The sequence below is a fragment of the Scomber japonicus genome, chromosome 2, assembly GCF_027409825.1.
Source record: "Scomber japonicus isolate fScoJap1 chromosome 2, fScoJap1.pri, whole genome shotgun sequence".
Taxonomy (NCBI): Eukaryota; Metazoa; Chordata; class Actinopteri; order Scombriformes; family Scombridae; genus Scomber; species Scomber japonicus.
Genome location: NC_070579.1, coordinates 6,823,163 through 6,843,528, shown reverse-complemented (window position 1 = coordinate 6,843,528; position 20,366 = coordinate 6,823,163). Strand labels below are relative to the sequence as shown.

The window sequence follows — 20,366 nt, the reverse complement described above, 5'->3', positions numbered from 1 at the left end:
CTTTGTTATGGAGCGCTATCTCATTATTATTAAAAATCGTTTCACCCCTCGGTTTTATCAAATTTCGATTAATTGAGCAGCCTTAGTGTGTGTGTGTGTGTGTGTGTGTGTCTGTGTGTGTGCGTGCGTGTGTGTGTCCTCACCTGCAGCGTGATGTTGGCTTGCGGCCAGTTCTTCACATCTTGGAGCTGAACGTAAGAGTCTCGGTCCACAAAGTTGACGCTGACCAGCTTCTCGCAGCTGTCGCCCTCGAAGCCCGACAGACACTGACAGACCGCAGCTCCCGTCTTCTCCAGGCAGGGGGCGCCGTTCTGACACCGAGCCAGCTGGCAGAGCGACGGAGGAGGAAGGGCCGCCTCGCAAAACTCACCGCTGAGGACGGAGGTTTGTACAAAATGCATATTAGTTCTTCTTCCTCTTTCCCTCCTTTCCTTCCGTCTTTCCTCCCTTCCTTCTTCATCCCTCCTTTCCTTCCTTCTTTCCTCCCCTCCCCTCTATCCTTCTTCCTCCTTTCCTTCCTTCTTCCTCTCTTCCTTTCTTCCTCCCTCCTTTCCTTCCTTCGTCCTCCCTTCCTTCCTTCCTTCTCTCTCCCTCCTTTCCTTCCTTCTTCCTCCCTCCTTTCCTTCCTTCTTCATCCCTCCCTCCTGTCCTTTCTTCTTCCTCCCTTCCTTTCCTTCCTCCTTTCCTTCCTTCTTCCTCGCTTCCTCCCTCCTTTCCCTCCTTTCCTCCCTCCCTCCCTCCTTTCCTTCTTCCTCCCTCCTTTCCTTCACTCTTCCTCCTTTCCTTCCTTCTTCTTTCCTCCCTCCCTTCCTCCCTCCTTTCCTTTCTTCTTCATCTGCCTCCTTTCCTCCCTTCCTTTCCTTCCTCCCTTCCTTCCTTCCTTGACTCGAGGACAACAGGAGGGTTCATCTCATCTGGGGTTTTCCCAGCGTTCCCAGCGTTCCCAGCGTTCCCAGTACCTGTATCCCTGTGGACAGACGCAGCTGTAGCCGTCCAGATGGTCGACACACTGAGCTCCGTTCTGACAGCGGTGATCCACACACTCGTTATAATCTATACTGCAGTCTGGCCCGACCCAGCCGGGATGCACACACACCTGCAATACACACACACACACACACACACACACACACACACACACACACACACACACACACACAGCATTAAACCTTTGTGTTTATGTATGTCTGTTTTGACTGTTCCTTCTTTCATTCCTCCTTTTCTCTTTCTTTCCTCCCCATTACCTTCCTTCTTTCCTGTCCTTCTTTACTTCCTTCCTCCCTTCCTCTTTTCCTTTCTCCCTCCCTTCCTTCCTTTTTCCTCCCTCCTTTCCTTCCTTCTTCCTCCCTTTCCTTCCTTCCTCCATCCTTTCCTTCCTTCCTTCTTCCTCCTTTCCTTCCTCCCTCCCTTCTTTCCATCCTTCTTCCTCTCTCCCTCCTTACCTTCCTTCTTCCTCCCTTCCTCCCTCCTTACCTTCCTTCTTCCTCCCTTCCTCCCTCCTTACCTTCCTTCTTCCTCCCTTTCCTTCCTTCCTCTCTCCTTTCCTTCCTTTCCTTCCTTCCTTCTTCCTCCCTCCCTTCCTTCCCTCTTCCTCCCTTCCTTCCTTCCCTCTTCCTCCCTTCAATCCTTCCCTCTTCCTCCCTTCCTTCCCATCTGGGATTTTAAACTTTGCTGAGCCTGGCAGTGATGAACACAGTGTGTGTGTGTGTGTGTGTGTGTGTGTGTGTGTGTGTGTGTGTGTGTGTGTGTGTGTGTGTGTGTGTGTGGTCACCTGGGGCCTGTAGGACTGCTGACACACGTTGACTGGTGCTGACAGCGATTTCTACCTGGAGAGCAAACACCTTCCTCCTCCTCACATAACAAACCTGAGAACAAGAGAGAGAGAGAGAGAGAGAGAGAGAGAGAGAGAGAGAGAGAGAGAGAGAGAGAGAGAGAGAGAGAGAGAGAGAGAGAGACGGGGAGAGAGAGAGAGAGAGAGAGAGAGAGAGAGAGAGAGAGAGAGAGAGACGGGGAGAGAGAGAGAGAGAGAGAGAGAGAGAGAGAGAGAGAGAGAGAGGGAGAGAGAGAGAGAGAGAGAGAGAGAGAGAGAGAGAGAGAGAGAGAGAGAGAGAGAGAGGGAGAGAGAGAGAGAGAGAGAGAGAGAGAGAGAGAACAAAGGTTTTTAAAGCTTAAATTCATGTCTGGTTAAACGGTTTTATCAAAGGAGGATGTAAAGTCTGACAGTGTTTTAGGGACATATATATCTCCCTCCTTTCCTTCCTTCTTCCTCCCTTCCTTCTTTTCCTTCCTTACTCCCTTCCTTCCTCCCTCCCTCCTTTTCTTCCTTCCTCCCTTCTTCCTCCTTTCCTTCCATCTTCCTCCCTTCTTCCTCCTTTCCTTCCATCTTCCTCCCTTCCTTCCTTCTTCCTCCCACCCTCTTTTCCTTCCTTCTTCCTCCCTTCCCCTCTATCCTTCTTCCTCCCTTCTTCCTCTCTCCCTCCTTTCCTTCCTTCTCCCTCCCTTCCTTCTTTTCCTTCCTTCCTCCCTTCCCCTCTATCCTTCTTCCTCCCTTCCCTTCTATCCTCCTTCCATCTTCCTCCCTTCTTTCCTTCCTTCTTCCTCCCTTCCTTCCTCCCTCCTTTCCTTCCTTCTCCCTTCCTCCCTCCTTTCCTTCCTTCTTCCTCCTTTCCTTCCTCCGCTTCTTGTGCTTTATGCTGCTACTATTCAGTTGGGTTTAACAATAAGGAGATACTTGTCATCTTAACCCAGAGTCACCACATCATCCTAAAAAGCATCCAGACTTTTCATTTCTAATATATTTGTAAGTTTTCTTTCTTGCAAATGTTCGACTCATAAATTTACAACTTTAATCTCAGAAATTCCCCTTCCTCCTCCAGATCAGAGACTGGTGAGCACTTTAAAATAAAGCTCTATTTTATTCTATTTTCTTTTCATACACCGTCGTAGTAAAAGTGAGTCAGTCTCGAGCCGACACGCTGAAGTTGTACCTGTGTAGTTTGGAGAACACAGACAGGTGTAGTTTCCCACTCCGTCCACACAGGTGGCGCCGTTCTCACAGCCGTGATCCTGACAGTCGTCCACGTTCACCTCACAGAAAGCGCCATGGAAACCGAAAGCACACGCGCAGCTAGACGGATAAAAACCCAGAGACAAAGAAACTGTGATATACTAAATGTTTAAATACTCAAAATATCACAAATGTAAAGGGAGGAATATAATATTTTTAATCTGGCATTTAATTGAACTTTTATTTATTCATCTGTCTTTTATTTTATGTTTTAGTCTTTAGATCAAGGGTGTCAAACATGCGGTCCGTGGGCCAGAACCGGCCCGCGGAGAGGTCGAATCCGGCCCAGTTTCCTTCTTCCTCTTTTCCTTCCTTCCGTCTGTCCTTCCTACCTTCCTTATTTTTATTCCTTCTACCTTCCTTATTTTTCTTCCTTTCTATCTTCCTTATTTTTCTTCCTTCCTTATTTTATATATTTAATTCCTCCACAAGGAAGAAAGGGATGAAGGACAGATGGAAGGAAGAAAGGAAGGACAGATGGAAGGAAGGATAGAAGGAAGAAAGGGAGGAAGGACAGAAGGAAGAAAGAAAGGACGGAAGGAAGGAACAAAGAAAGGATAAAAGGAAATAGGATGGACAAATGGAAGGAAGGAAAGAAGGAAGAAAGGGAGGAAGGACAGAAGGAAGAAAGAAAGGATAAAAGGAAGTAGGAAGGACAGATGGAAGGAAGGAAAATTTGTTTTTTACTATGTGAAGCCGTTCTGTGTGTTTCATTACTACGTATGAAAAGTGGCACACAGATTGACTCACAGCCTGATTGATTGATAATATGTAAATGTCCATTACACTATAATAACATGCATATTCATTAGCTCCGAGCCAGCTGGGTTTATTAGCACTTCCTGTCGTCGAGCGCAGCAGAAAGCAAAAGTGTTTGACAGCAGTTTAAACGGTGAGTCGTTCATTTAGACGTTTAGATGTTCATGTTTCTGTCAAACTGTGGAAGGAAATACACAAACACTACGACTGAATGTCTGAGTGTAGTTTTAAAAACCTAAATAAAGACAGAGGGAGGAGGGAGGGAGGAGAAAGGAAGGAGGAAAGGAAGGAAGGAAATAAAGAGGGAAGGATGGAAGGAGGAGGAAGGAAAGAAGGAGGGAGGGAGGAAGGAAGGAAGGAAAGAAGGAGGAAGGAAGGAAGGAGGGAAGGAAAGAAGGAGGGATGGAGGGAGAAAGGAAGGAGGGAAGGAAAGAAGGAGGAAGGAAGGACGGAGGGAGGAAGGAAGGAAACAAGGAGGGAAGGAAAGAAGGAGGAAAGAAAAAAGGAAGGAGGAAAGTAAAGAAGGAGGGAGGAAGGGAGGGAGGGAGAGAGGAAGGAAGGAAGGAGGGAAGGAAATAAGGAGGGAGGGAAAGAAGGAGGGAGGGAGGGAGGGAGGAGAAAGGAAGGAGGGAAGGAAAGAAGGAAGGAAATAAGGAGGGAAGGAAAGAAGGAGGGAGGAAAGAAGGAAGGAAGGAGGAAAGGAAAGAAGGAGGGAGGGAGGAAAGAAGAAAGGAAGGAGGAGGCAAGGAAAGAAGGAAGGAATGAGGAAAGGAAAGGAAAGAAGGAAGGAAGGAAAGAAGGAACAGTCTAAACAGACGACACAAAGGTTAAACATAATGAATCGAGCTGCAGTGAATGACGTCACTATTATTTTGTCCAACCTGAAGCCTCTGGTCTGCTCATCACTCAGGCAGGTTCCTCCGTTGGTGCACGGATTACTGACGCAGGCGTCGACGGGAGTCTCACACAGTTTACCCTGAAATAAAAAAAAGAAAAAAAGAAAAAAAGAAAAAGAAATAAAGAAAGAAAGAAAGGAACGTTAGCTCCGAGCCGCTGAGCGATGTGACGGATTATCAGGAACAGATGTGAGCTCCAAACAATCACTCACACAACACGCAAACACACATCAAATATTGGATCAGAGGTGTTAAACGCCTCAACCGTGGGTGTTTGTGTGTGTGTGTGTGTGTGTGTGTGTGTGTGTGTGTGTGTGTGTGTGTGTGTGTGTGTGTGTGTGTGTGAAGGGAGGAGGGGATTGTTGATTAGATGTCACAGGATGCCTAAAAAACAACAACAACAGACTCAAACTCGCTACAGTAACTAGATCACGCAAACCTCTCTGCATGCATGTGACACACACACACACACACACACACACACACACACACACACAGAGTAGCGTACCGTGAATCCAGCCTTGCAGGTGCAGGTGTACGGTTGTGTTTCGTGGACTTGGCAGACGCCCTGATTCTGGCAGGGAGACGACACACACGGGCTGCACTTAGCCTGAACAGAAGCCTCCACCGGACCTGACGATGACGACACACACACACACACACACACACACACACACACACACACACCGACACACACACACACACACACACACAAATATTACTGGTGGTCACATTAGGAAAAGTCCAGCTAATAGAAATATATGTGTGTGTGGTGATTTTACAGCTTTCAAATGGAAGGAAGGAGGAAAGGAAAGAAGGAGGGAGGAAGGAAGGAAGGAAAGAAGGAGGGAGGGAGGGAGGGAGGAAGGTAGGAAGGAAGGCAAGAATGAGGGAGGGAGGGAGGGAGGGAAGAAGGGAGGGAGGAAGGTAGGAAGGAAGGAAAGAAGGAGGGAGGGAGGAAGGAAGGAGGGAGAGAGGAAGGAAGGAAGGAGGGAAGGAAACAAGGACGGTGGGAGGGAGGAGGAGGGAGGAAGGAAGGGAGGAGGGAAGGAAAGAAAGAGGGAGCGAGGAAGGAAGGAAGAAAGGAAGGTAGGAGGGAAGGAAAGAAGAAGGCAGGGAGGGAAGAGGGAGGAAGGAAAGAGGGAAGGAGGGAGGAGGAGGGAGGAAGGAAGGGAGGAGGGAAGGAAAGAAAGAGGGAGGAAGGAAGGAAGGAAGGAGGGAAGGAAAGAAGGAGGGAGAGAGGAAGGAAAGAGGGAAGGAAACAAGGAGGGAGGGAGGAAGGAAGGAAGGTAGGAGGGAAGGAAAGAAGGAGGGAGGGAGGAGGGAAGGAAACAGAGAGGGAGAGAAGAAGGAAGGAAGGAAGAATGGTATTTCCATTTTAAGATATTTCATTTCTTATAAACCTCCAGGCCACATATTTAGATCGGTTTTCATTTAGATTAAAAAGAAAATATTAAAATTGGATCAAACAAACAATCAGGACGACAACAGGATTAAACCATTTATAAAGTAGTTTAAATGTTTTAATCTGGAGGATCTGTAACACGACATCTGCAGCGAGGCTTTAGACCAGGGGTGTCAAACATGCGGCCCGTGGGCCAGAACCGGCCCGCCGAGGAGTCCGGTCCGGCCCACTTTCCTTTCTGTCTTCTTTTCCTTCCTTCCATCTGTCCTTGCTCCCTTTCTTCCCTCTGTCCTTCTTTCCATCTGTCCTTCCTACCTTCCTTTTTTCCTTTCTTCATTCTTTTCTTCCTTCCATCTGTCCTTCCTCCCTTTCTTCCTTCTGTCCTTCTTTCCATCTGTCCTTCCTACCTTCCTTTTTTCCTTTCTTCATTCTTTTCTTCCTTCCATCTGTCCTTCCTCCCTTTCTTCCTTCTGTCCTTCCTACCTTCCTTTTTTCCTTTCTTCATTCCTTTCTTCCTTCCATCTGTCCTTCCTCCCTTTCTTCCTTCTGTCCTTCCTACCTTCCTTTTTTCCTTTCTTCCTTCCATCTGTCCTTCCTCCCTTTCTTCCTTCTGTCCTTCCTACCTTCCTTTTTTCCTTTCTTCATTCCTTTCTTCCTTCCATCTGTCCTTCCTCCCTTTCTTCCTTCTGTCCTTCCTACCTTCCTTTTGTCCTTTCTTCGTTCCTTCCTTCCCTTCTTCCTTCTTACCTTCCTTTTTTCGTTCCTTTCTTCCTTCCATCTGTCCTTCCTTCCTTCCTTTTGTCTGTCCTTCCTTCCTTTCTTCCCTCCTTCCTTTTGTCTGTCTTTCCTTCCTTCCATTCTTATTTCCATCCTTCCTTCCCCCCCATCTTTTTAATAAACCGGCCCACACAAGATCAAATTGGTTTGTATGTGGCCCTTGAATGAAAATGAGTTTGACACCTCTGCTTTAGACGAAGCTGACTGGCTGACAAAGCGTTGTTCTCGTCACAGTGGGACCTCAGAGGGAAACGTCAGTCAGGCCCAGAGGAGACTGACAGGAGAACAATACATGTGGAAATCTGTCATGATAAGCAGATAAAGGATGGAGGTGCTTTTGGTATTTCCTGTTCTTAACCTTCGTCTGTTTTGACTGTTTCTTCTTTCCTTCTTTCCATCTGTCCTTCCTTCCTCCCTCCCTGCTCCTCTCTTTCTTTCCTTCCTCTCTCTTTCCTCCCTTCCTTCTTTCCTCTGTCCTTCTTTCCTTCCTTCCTTCTTTCCTCTGTCCTTCCTCCCTCCCTTCCTTCTTTCCCTCCTTTCCTCTGTCCTTCCTTCCTTCCTTCCTTCTGTCCTTCCTCCTTCCTTCCTTCTTCCCTTCCTTCCTCCCTACCCTCTTCCCTCCTTTCCTTCCTTCTTCCTCCCTCCGGCGGGGGGAGTTCTGGTCCTCTGCAATGAGGCCAACGCAGAAGTAACTTAGAGCTGCATTCTATCAAAAGGCCACCAGGGGGCGACCGTCTCTATACAAGTCAATGGAGAATTCACCAACTTCTCACTTGATTTCTAACCTCAGTAAACGTTTTCAAAATGTGTTTATGGTCTCAATCGCTAGTTTAAAGCCTTCTTCAATGCAGTATGATGTTCATTTGGGACATTTTGGCCTCCCTGATTTTATATGTGACGATAAAGCAGGGTATGCATTAGGGCGTGGCTACGTCCTGATTGACAGGTTGATTGACCAATGTCCTCGAGATCCAGCCCTCGCAACCATAGCAACCTCCCCGCTGGCTCTCCCCATGACTCCGCCTCATGCCCATATAAGTAGAATGCATGTTTTTATTTTTCCCAGCATGCACCTGAAATTTTCAAGATGGCGCTGCCTAGATTTGAAACTATTGGCTTCCGAGCAGCAGTCCACAAACCAATGGGTGACGTCACGGATGTTACGTCCATTTCTTTTATACAGTCTATGGGTGAGACACGAAGAAGAAATAACAATGGAGGAACTTTTTTTTTTTTGGTCAAAGTCAGAACCGAAATGAATCGAAACTCCGTCTTAGACCCACATATGAACCTCCACCAGCATTAAATCAGCAGCTACTGTGTTACAAACTCATAATTAGTTTTATTTGCTCCATCCTGTCGGCCCTTTATAGGACACTCATTGAAAGAAAGGGAGGAAGGGAGGGAGGAAGGAAGGAAGGAAGGATGGAAAGAAGGAAGGAAGGAAGGAAGGAAGGAAGGAAGGAAGGAGGGAGGAAGGAAGGAAAGGAAGGAAGGACGGAGGAAAGAAGGAAGGAAGGTAAGGGGCAGGAAAGAAAGAGAGAAGGAGGGAGGGAGGGAGGAAGGGAAGAAAGAACGAAGGAAGGAAGAAGAAAGGGGGACGGAGGAAGAAAAGAAGGAAGGGAGGAGAGAAGGAGGGAGGGAGGGAGGACAGATGGAAGAAAGGAAAGGAAGGAAGGAAGGACGGAGGAAGGACAGAAGGAAGGGAGGAGAGAAGGAGGGAGGAAATAAGGAACGAGGGAGGGAGAAAGGAAAAGAGGAAGGGGAGAAAGAAGGCAGGGAGGAAGGAAAGGAAGGAAGGAAGGAAGGAAGGAAGGAAGGAAAGAAGGAAGGAAAGGAAGGAAGGATATTTTGGGATATTTACAGAAGTTACCAAATCTAATTATTTGCCCAATAAAGGGTTAACCCTCCTGTTGTGCTCCCGGGTCAAATTGACCCATCTGTTTTGACTCTTCCTTCCTTCCTTCATTCCTTTCTTCCTCCTTTCCCTCCTTTCCTTCCTTCCTCCCTCTTTTCCATCCTTCTCTCCTTCTCTCCTTTCCTTCCTTCCTTCCTTCCTTCCCTCCCTCCTTCCTTCCTCCTTTCCTCCCTTTTTCCTTCTTCTTTCCTTCCTTCCCTCTTTCCTTCCTTCCTACTTCGCTCCCTCCTTTCCTTCCTTCCTCCTTTCCTCCCTTTTTCCTTCTTCTTTCCTTCCTTCCTTCCTTCCTACTTCGCTCCCTCCTTTCCTTCCTTCCTCCTTTCCTCCCTTTTTCCTTCTTCTTTCCTTCCTTCCCTCTTTTCCTTCCTTCCTTCCTTCCTACTTCGCTCCCTCCTTTCCTTCCTTCCTTCCTCCCTCCTTTCCTCCCCTTTTCCTTCTTCTTTCCTTCCTTCCCTCTTTCCTTCCTCCCTCCTTTCCTTCCTTCCTCCCTCCTTTCCTTCCTTCTTCCTTCCCTCCTTCCTTCCTTCCTACTCGAGCACAACAGGAGGGTTAAAGTGCTGCAGTATATTTTGATCTTTTTTTTTTTTTTTTTTTTTTTTAAAGAAATACAACAATTAGCGCCTCCGATAATGCACCCAGGGTCTGATTAAACAGTCCCTAATGGAAAGTTCACACTCTCTTTTACACCACGAGGGGAGTGGGATCAAAACCTCTTTTGAGCTTCACGACATTAAACCCCCCCCCACCCACCACCCCCACCCCCCGTTTGCTTTTGAACAGGTGTCACACTCACACACAACTTTTTAAACTCTGCGGGTCGTGTGTGTGTGTGTGTGTGTGTGTGTGTGTGTGTGTCTTTTTAGCTGTTATTACAAAAACCTATTAAAATTACTCACCTCTCTTGGTTTCCCCTTTAATAAATTCACAACTTTAATTCACTGTGTATTAATTAAGCTTTTTTTTTTTTTAATCATTTCACCGAGCGCGAGTACGTTTATATAAAACAGTAAATTAACGATCACAAACACCTAAATCATCACACGACGAATTGGATGCAGATTAGAGCCTGACTGACATTAACAGCTGATTTTTTTTATTTTTAAAGCTTATCACAGCTATTAAGAATAAGCTTACACTATAAGTTGGGGTGGGGGGGGGTGGGGGTGGGGGGGCTGTTAAGTGACGAGGAATGTAAGTATAGAAATGTTTGAGCTAATTTAGGAGAAGTGTCACCACAACTGACGTTGAGTGATAGCTGCTAAGGAAGGAAGGAAGGAAGGAAGGAAGGAAGGACTGACGTTGAGTGATAGCTGCTAAACTGCTAAATTAGGAGACATTTTTTGGAAGGAAGGAAGGAAGGAAGAAAGGAAGGTAGAAAGGAAGGAAAGGAGGGAGGAAGAAGGACGGAAAGAAAGGAGGGAGGAAGAAGGCAGGAAAGAAGGAAGGAAGGAAGGAGGAAAGGTAAGAAGGAGGGAGGAAGGAGCGAGGGAGGAAGGAAGGAGGAAGAAGGAAGGAAAGGAGGGAAGGAAGGGAGGAAGTTTAAGGAAGGAAGGAAAGGAGGGAGGAAGAAGGAAGAAAGGTGGGAAGGAAGGAAGGAAGGAAGAAAGGCAAGAAGGAGGGAGGAAAGGAGGAAAGGTAAGAAGGAGGGAGGGAAGGAGGAAGGAAGGAAGGAAGGAAAGAAGGAGGGAGGGAAGGAGCGAGGGAGGGAAGGAGGAAGGAAGGAAGGAAGGAAAGAAGGAGGGAGGGAGGAAGGAAGTAAAGGAGGGAGGAAGGACACTATAAGTTGGGGGAGTGGGGGGGGGGGGCTGTTAGGTGACGAGAAATGTAAGTATAGAAATGTTTGAGCTAATTTAGGAGAAGTGTCACCACAACTGACGTTGAGTGATAGCTGCTAAGGAAGGAAGGAAGGAAGGAAAGAAGGACTGACGTTGAGTGATAGCTGCTCATATTAGGAGACATTTTGACTTAATGGCATGAGACTCATAGTGTTCACAATTTAATACACTTTAATTTCAAAACACTGCTGGAAGGGAGAAGGAAAGGGAGGAAAGGAGGGAGGAAGGAAGGAGGAAAGGTAAGAAGGAGGGAGGGAGAAGGAAGGAAGACAGGAAGGAAGGAAAGGAGGGAAGGAAGGCAGGAGGGAAAGGTAAGAAGGAGGGAGGGAAGGAGGGAGGAAGGAAGGAAGGAGGGAGGAAGGAAGGAGGAAAGGTAAGAAGGAGGGGAGGAAGGAAGGAAAGAAGGAAGGAAGGAAAGGAAGGAAGGAAAGGAGGGAGGAAGAAAGGAAGGAAAGGAGGGAAGGAAGAAGGAAGGAAGGACAAATGGAGGGATGGAGGGAAGGAAGGAAAGAAGGGAAGGAAGGAGGGGAGGAAGGAAGGAAGCAAAAGGAGGGAGGAAGAAGGAAGGAAAGGGAGGGGAGGAAGGAAGGAAGGAAGGGAGGATGGAAAGAAGGAAGGAAAGGAAAGGAAAGGAGGGAGGACGGAAGGAGGAAAGGTAAGAAGGAGGTAGGGAAGGAGGAAGGAAAGGAGGTAAGGAAGGAAGGAATGATGGACAGAAGGAAGGAAGGAAGGTAGGAAGGAAGGAAGGACAGAAGCAGCTCTATAGCGTGTGTGTCCCAGCTGTGTAGGAGTGAAAGCAGAAGAAGGTCACAGAGTAAAAAAGTCTCCTTGTATCTATTAGGAAGCATCGCAGCATGTGGGTGGGTTTCTACTTCCTCTTTTAGATCATTTTAACAAATTACACGACGGACACAAAAGATTAAAACATTTCTAATTAACTTTACGTTCATGTCAGGAGGTCAGCGGTGAGGATGATGATATCACTATCAGAATAAATAAATAGGCTGAGTGCTTTTATTAAAACGTTAAATATTTTATATACAGGAAAAATAAAATAGAAGCTTATTACTGCAGGAAGAAAGGGAAGGAAGGGAGGAAAGGAAGGAGGGAAGGGAAGGAAGGAGTGATGGACAGGAGGAAGCAAGGAAGGAAGGAAGGAAGGAGGGGTTGAAGAAGGAAGGAAGGAGTGATGGACAGAAGAGAAGGAAGGAAGGAAGGAAGAAGGAAAGAGTGATGGACAGAAGGAAGGAAGGAAGGACAGATGGAGGTATGGAAGGAAGAAAGAAGAAGAAGAAAGGGAAGGAGGAAGGAAGGAAGGAAGGAAGGAAAGAGTGATGGACAGAGAAGGAAGAAGGAAGGACAGATGGAGGGGTGGAAGGAAGGATAGAAGGAAGAAAGGGAAGGAGGAGGAATGGAAGGAAGGAAGGAAGGAAGGAAGGAAGGAAGGAAGGAAGGAAGGAAGGAAGGAAGGTAGGAAGGAAGGAAAGAAGGAAGAAAGGAAGGGAGGAGGAAAGGAAGGAAGGAAGAAAGGAAGGAAGGAGTGATGACAGACGGAAGGAAGAAAGGAAGGTAGGAAGGAAGGAAAGAAGGAAGAAAGGAAGGGAGGAGGAAAGGAAGGAAGGAGTGATGACAGAAGGAAGGAAGGCAGGAAGGAAGGACAGATGGAGGGACGGAAAGAAGGAAAGAAGGAAGAAAGGAAGAAAGGAAGAAAGGAAGGGAGGAGGAAATTTCTCTCTTTCTCTCAGTCTTTCCATTCTATCAAAAAGGCCACCAGGGGGCGACCGTCTCTATACAAGTCAATGGAGAATTCACCAACCTTCCTCTTTTACCTTCTTTCTTTCCCCCTTCCTTCCTTCTTCCTCCCTTCCTTCCTCCTTTCCTTCCGTCTTCCTTCCTCCTTTCCTTCCTTACCTCCTTCCCTCCCTCCGTTCCTTTTTTCCTTCCTTCTTCCACCCTCCCTCCCTCCCTTCCTTCCTCTTTTCTCCCTTCCTTCCTCCCTCCCTCCCTCCTCCTGCCTATCTTAAAGGAAAGGAAGGAAGGGAGCTTCCTTTCTTTCCTCTCTCCCTCCTTCTCTCTCTTTCCTCCCCCCTACCTTACTCCTTCCCTTCCTTTCTTCCTTCCTTCCTTCCCTCACCTCCTTCCTCCCTCCCTTCCTTCTTCCTCCCTCCCTTCCTCCTTTCCTTCCATCTTCTTCCCTCTTTCCTTCCTTCCTTACTTCCTCTTTTCCTTCCATCTTCTTTCCTCCTTTCCTTCCTTCCTTCCCTCCCTCCTTCCTTTCCTTCTCTCCTTCCTTTCTTTCTTCTCTCCTTACTTCCTTCCTTCCTTCTCTCCTTCCTTCTTTCCTTCTCTCCTTACTTCCTTCCTCCGTCCCTTACTTCCTTTCTCCCTTCCTTCCTCCCTCCCTCCCTCCTCCCTGCCTATCTTACTCCCTTCCTTCCTTTCTCTCTCTCCCTGCTTCTCTCCCCCCCCACCTTACTCCTTCCCTTCCTTTCTTCCCTCACCTCCCTTCCTCCCTCCCTTCCTTCTTCCTCCTTCTTTTCCTTCCTTCTTCTCCCCTTCCTCCTTCCTTCCTTATCTCCCTCCTCCCTTCTTCCCCCTTCCTCCTTTCCTTACTTCTTCCTCCCTTCCTTCCTCCCTCCCTTCCTCCATCTTCTTCCCTCCTTTCCTTCCTTTCTCCCTCTCCCTTCCTTCCTTCCTTCCTTCCTTCCTTGACTCTAGGACAACAGGAGGGTTAATCCTCTTTATTTTGGATCTTAAACAGAAACTCTTCGGCTTCCTTCATTAAAAACGTTAACATACATTTCTTACAGTGAAACTAAACCAGAAGCTTATTAACAGCAGAGCTTTAGTTTCATGTGCAGTTTGAAGGTGTTGCTTGTGTGTCAGCGTCGCTTCCTGGCTGCTTACCGAGACACTGGAACTTGTCAGCGGGCGTAAGTGAGCAGCAGCTTGCCCTCCATGCCGCGGGGGCCGGCACAGCGGGCGATTCCTGGCTCCTTATAGCCCGCTCTTCACCCAGTCTGACAGCCACAGCAGACGACAGTCACAGTACAGAGGGTTGGCTCCGATCGCTCTGAGGAAGAAAGGAAACAGAATAAGTAGAAGCTCTGGGTTTAGATTAAAAACAAGGGAAAAAAGGAGTTATATTTTTATGGAGGAAGGATGGAAGGAGAGGAGGAGGAAGAGGAAGAGAAGGAGGTGGAAGAGGATGTGGAAAAGGAGGAAGAGGATGTGGAGGAGAGGGAGGAGGAAGAAGAGGAGGAGGATGTGGAGGAGGAAGAAGAGGAAGAGGAGGAAGAGGAGGAGGAAGAGAAGGAGGAAGAAGAGGAGGAAGAGGAGGAGGAGGAGAAGGAGGAGGATGTGGAGGAGGAAGAGGAGGAAGAAGAGAAGGAGGAGGAGGTGGAAGAAGAAGAGGAGGAGGGAGAGGATGTGGAGGAAGAGGAGTAGGAAGAGGAGGAGGAAGAAGAGGAGGAGGAAGAGAAGGAGGAGGAAGAGGAGGAGGAAGAAGAGGATGTGGAGGAGGAGGAAGAAGAGGAGGAAAAAGAAGAGGAAGAGGATGAAAAGGAGGAGGAAGAGGAGGAAGAGGAAGAAGAGGAGCGGGAGGAGGAGGTGGAGGGATAATATATGGGGGAGTAAAATGAATTAAAAAGGTTAAAAAATTTGAGAAAAGGGATAGAAAGAAAAGTTTAAAGGAAAGAAAGAGAAAGAATGAAGGGAGGAAAAGGTAGCAGAGCAGTTAACATGGATAAGAGGTAAGTTGGATGAATAAAGGAAAACATATTGAATATTGAAGAGAGCAGGAGGAAGGAAAGAAAAAGAAAAGACAAAAGAAAAGACACGAGGAGGAGAGGAAGTGAGGGATTAGACTTTAAAGAAAGAAAGTGGGACAGGAGGAAAGAAAGGAATGAAACAAGGGAAGAAAGAAAGATAGAGACATATTAAATTGGGGAAAGAGAAAAAGAAAGAAAGAAAGAAAGAGAAAGAAAGAAAGGAAGAAAGAAAAAAGAGGTTGAAAGCCTTAATTGAGCTGCTTTAACTTTTTTTCTTTGCAATTCATTTCACAGCCACATGGTGGAGCTCTAACTCCTTACAGCTGCACTCACACACACACACACACACACACACACACACACACACACACACACACACACACACACACACACACACACACACACACACACACACACACACACACACACACACACACACACAAGATCATGGAGCTAATAATTTTCATTTAGACCAGGTCAATTTATTCGCTTGATAAAATTATCAGAGACAAATGCGGGATCAATTATCGCTCATCACACACACACACACATGCACACACACACACGCACACGCACACACACACACACACACGCACACACACACACACACACACACACACACGCACACACACACACACACACACACACACGCACACACACACACACACACACACAGAAAGAGAGAGAACAAGGTCAAGGTATCTCAGAGTCAAATGAGAGACTGTTCAATTCTCCTCAGTCGATTAAACTCCGTCTGCAGACGCACAGGAACGAGTGAGGAGGAGGAGGAGGAGGAGGAAGGGGGGGAGGAGGAGGAGAAGGAGGAGGATGTGGAAGAGGATGTGGAGGAGGAGGAAGAGGAGCAGGAGGAGAAAGAGGAGGAAGAAGAGGAGGATGTGGAAGAGGAGGAGGAAGAAGAGGAGGAAGAGGACGTGGAAGAGGAGGACGTGGAGGAGGAAGAAGAGGAGGAGGAGGAAAAGAAGGAGGAGGAAGAGATAGAGGAGGAAGAAGAGGAGGAAGAGGAGGTGGAGGAGGAGGAAGAGAAGGAGGAGGAGGTGGAGGTGGAAGAGAGGGAAGAGGAGGAGGAAGAGGAGTAGGAGGAAGAGGACGTGGAAGAGGAGGAAGTGGAAGAGGAAGAAGAGGAGGAGGAAAAAGAGGAGGAAGATTACGAGGAGGAAGAGGAGAAGGAAGAAGAGGAGGAGGAAGAAGAAGAGGTGGAGGAGGAAGAAGAGGAGGACACACACTTCCTGTCTCTCACCTTCCTTCCTTCTTTCCTCCGTCCTATCTTCCTCCCTAACCCTCATACCTTGCTTCCTTTTCTCTCCTCCTTCCTACCTTCCTTCCTTCTTTCCTCCCTTCCTCCTACCTTCCTTCCTCCCTCCTTTCATCCCTTCCTTCTTTCCTTTCCTCCCTTCCTTCCTCCCTCCTCCCTGAATTTCTCTTTTAATATGACGACACGACATCAGACTCATAAAAAATGAAGAACAGGAAGTAGAAGTCGAGCGATGGAAGTACTCTAGTTATAGAGGATCCTTCATTTCCCTCCATAGATTTTTACAGGATCTTATTTCAGAAATGATGCCACACTTCAGAAGAGAAAAATAAATAATGCTCCCTCCCTTCCTCCCTTCCTCTTCACCTCCTCTTCACCTCCTCCACTCCTTCAGTCTCTCTCTCTCTCTCTGCCTCTCATCTTCCTCTCCTTCATCCCTCTCTCTCTCTCCTCTTTCCACACTTACTGTAGATCCTCAGATTCACTCAGATGGGTCATGCTCGACTGAAGATGATTATACTGTATATGCAAGACTCTCTCACTCACACACACACACACACACACACACACACACACAGACACACACACACACACACACACACACACACACACACACACACACACACACACACACACACACACACACACTCAGATCAATGAAGCCATGGGAAACGATGGATCTCTCCAGCTAATTCAATCCACCATGCAGCCACTTGAAACCACTGACTCTCTGAGAACTGGACTCTATCTGACCGGAGTCATAAAGGCAAGAGGGAAGGAACATGAATCACACACACACACACACACACACATACACACACACACACACACACACACACACTGACCCCATTCTGTCAGCGTGGGACGGACCCTGTTGTCCGTTACACTCGCTCAAACGCTGTCTACTGTATGTATGTATGGAAGTATGCAGATGTGTGTGTGTATGTGTGTGTGTGTGTGTGTGTGTGTGTGTGTGTGTGTGTGTACAGTATTTGAGCTCTTACAGGTGAGACAGGGAGGCCACGTCGCTGAAGATGCCCTGCTGCAGCTCGGAGATGTCGTTGCCATGGAGAGAGCTGTAAAGGCGAACACACAGCAGAGCCGAGGGTCAAAAAAATAAAAAATAAAAAAATGGTGAAAAAAAATAAAATAAAAAAATTGTGAAAAAAATTTAAAAACTGGAAGGAAACCGCAACGACTCTGACAGACAGCGAGCCTCATTAAGCTTAACAACAGAGGAATGTTTTAAAGTCCAAAAACAGATGATGGCCTGTTGTAATAAAGCATGAGGGACGACAGTGATGTGGTTTTGGGGCAGCTACAAGTATGTGTGTGTGTGTGTGTGTGTGCGTGTGTGTGTGTGTGTGTGTGTGTGTGTGTGTGTGAGTGTCTTTCTATCTTTAACCAGTGTTGTGAGGACATTTCTGGGTAAGATTGGGTTTAAGCATCTAGGTGTGATGGTTAAGGTTTGGGTAAGGGGCGAGTGTCCTCACAAGGATATAAAGACAAGATTGTGTGTGTGTGTGTGTGTGTGTGTGTGTGTGTGTGTGTGTGTGTGTGTGTGTGTGTGTGAGCTCACAGCAGCCTCAGAGAGCGCAGGCCACCCAGTGCCAGAGGAGGAATACAGCGCAAAGAGTTGTAACTGAGGATCCTGCAAAGAGAGAGAGAGAGAGAGACAGAGGGGGGGGGAGAGAAGGAGAGAGAGAGAGAGAGGGAAAGAGAGGGGGAGAGAGAGGGAGAGAGAAAGGGAGAGAGAGATGGAGAGGGGGGAAGAGAGAGAGAGAGGGGGGAGAGAGAGAGGGAGAGAGAGAGGGGAAGAGAGAGAGAGAGAGAGAGAGAGAGAGAGACAATTACACACACAGAAAGAAACCAGCATTAACACATTTACTCTTCTCTGACCTGCAGCGGACATTTCTTTCATCCAACTGCCAGATTTCCATAAAACATGTTGAAAGAAGGTAGGAGGGAGGGAGGAAAGGAGAGAAGAAAGGAGGAAGGGAGGAAGGAAGGAGCGAGGGGAGGAAAGGAAAGAAGGAAGGACAGAGGAAAGAAAGAAGGAAGGAGGAAAGGAGGTAAGAAGGGAGGAAGGAAGGAAGGAAGGTAGGAGCGAGGGAGGAAAGGAAAGAAGGAAGGATGGAGGAAAGAAGGAAGGAAGGACGAAGGAAAGAACAAAGGATGGAAGGAGGAAAGAGAGAGGGAGGAAAGGAAGGATGGAGGGAGGGAGGGAGGAAAGGAAGGAAGGATGAAGGAAAGAACAAAGGATGGAAGGAGGAAAGAGAGAGGGAGGAAAGGAAGGATGGAGGGAGGGAGGGAGGAAAGGAAGGAAGGAGAACGAATCCTCATCGTCTTCCCTCCACTAACCCTCCCTTCTTTTTTGATTTCCTTGTCCCTTTGACCTTTAACCTTTGACCTTTAACCTCTGAGCAGCACTCTGAGGGGCAACTTGACTCTTTAAGCCCCCGATGCTGCTGTTGGTTCCATTAGTGATGGTCGTTCAGCTCGTCTGTGGAGCACTCCGACACTTTAACACATCAGGACCACTTTACTCTGCTGTCGTCGCTGTCACCGCCGTCGCCGTCGTCGTAGAAACGGATTACTTAGCTGTAAGTTGGTCGTAAAAATGTCTTCATGGCTCTGGATACGATGTTCTTCAGTGTGAGGAAATAACCCCACTGTAATGACATCTTTCTTTCCTTCCTCTCTCTTTCCTTCCTTCCTTCCTTCTTCCTTCCTCCCTTCTTCCCTCCTTTCCTCCCTCCCTCCTTCCTTCCTTCCTTCTTTCCTTTCCTTCCTTTCTTCCCTCCTACCTTTCTTCCTCCCTTCTTCCTCCCTCCTTCCTTCCTTCCTTTCCTCCCTCTTTCCTCCTTCCTTCCTTCTTTCCTTCGTCCTTTCTTCCTTTCCTCCCTCCCTCCTACCTTCCTTCTTTCCTGCTTCCTTCCTTCTTTCCTCCGTCCCTCCCTCCCACCTTCCTTCCTTCCTCCCTTCTTTCCTCCGTCCTTCATTCCTTCCTTTCCTCCCTCCTACCTTCCTTTCCTTTCCTCCCTTCCTTCTTTACTTTCCTCGCTTCCTCCTTCTCTTTCTTTCCTCCTTCCTCCTTCCTTCCTTCTTTCCTTTCCTTTCTTCCATCCTTCCTCCCTCCCTTCCATCTCCCTCCTTCTTTCCATCCTTCCTTCCTTCCTCCCTCGCCCCCCCCCCTCCTTTCCTCCCTTCTTCCTCCCTTCCTTCCTTGACTCTAGGACAACAGGAGGGTTAATAAACTGTGTGATAATTTTATTGCTGCTCTTCTATTTTTCTGTCCAGCTGCTGCTCTGATAAAGGAATATCTTAACTTATCTTAACTTAGTTTGCTATTCGCTGGATTGTTGATCTTTATTTGTGTTTGCAGCCTCATACAGTCTTGATGTATTGATTAATGATCAATGACCCTGAATTGAACGTCTCTGACTAACACACGCTGTGAAGTTGGATTCAGCTCCGATGCACCAGTGTCTCGTTCCTCCAACTGTGGCTTTTTTTTTTCCTCCCTTTTTTTAAGCAGCAGTGATTTATTGAGCTGACATCTTTTTGGGACACGTCGTTTTTTGTGTCGACTTCTTCTTTAATATTTCACCAAGGACATGTGTGTGTGTGTGTGGGTGACTCTAAGTGTGCATGTGTGTGTGTGTGTGACTGTAAGTGTGCATGTGTGTGTGTGACTGTAAGTGTGCATGTGTGTGTGTGACTGTATGTGCATGTGTGTGTGTGTGTGACTGTGAGTGTGCATGTGTGTGTGTGACTGTATGTGCATGTGCATGTGTGTGTGTGACTGTAAGTGTGCATGTGTGTGTGTGACTGTAAGTGTGCATGTGTGTGTGTGACTGTATGTGTGCATGTGTGTGTGTGTGCATGTGTGTGATTTTAAGTGCATGTGTGTGTGTGTGTGTGTGTGCGTGTGTGACTGTAAGTGTGCATGTGCGTGTGTGACTGTAAATGTGCATGTGTGCGTGTGTGTGTGTGTGTGACTGTTTGTGTATGTGTGAGTGTGTGCATGCATGTGTGTGCGCGTGCTTGTGTGTATGTGTGTGCGCGTGCGTGTGTGTGTGCATGTGTGTGTATGTGTGTGACTGTATGTGCATGTGTGTGTGTGTGTGTGTGTGTGTACTCACAGAGTGGTGAGCTGGCTCATGTTGGAGAAGGAGTCATCGGACAGGGAGCTGATTTTATTGTTGCTCAGATCTCTGCGGAGGAAAAAGGTCAGAACCGATCAATACACACTGCAGGAGTTGCATTAGACACACACACACACACACACACACACACACACACACACACACACACACACACACACACACACACACACACACACACACACACACACACACAGGCTTCATGCAGAGAAATCCAAGCTCTAAACTAAAAACCTGCCAGATTCTCGAAGCCTTTATCATCACATGTAAACTGATTGAATTGTATAAATGTAAATGTGTTTAAATAAAGTTTACAGCAATCAATGTATATTTGCACTTTGTTTAATTCACCAGCTGCTCATATTAACTTTGAGTGTGTTTCCATCATTATTTAATGCTTGCTCATCTCCAGAGTGAAGGATCGACACATATCTATCTATCTTTTAACGATGTCAAACAACAGAAAGCCCTGTTAGGAAGGTAGGACAGATGGAAGAAAC

At 47.3% G+C, this 20,366-nt stretch overlaps 1 pseudogene; it reads right to left on the bottom strand.

Moving 5' to 3' along the window:
• Positions 1-20,366, bottom strand: part of LOC128381202 (slit homolog 1 protein-like) — a 37,833-nt pseudogene that overhangs the window by 15,490 nt on the left and 1,977 nt on the right.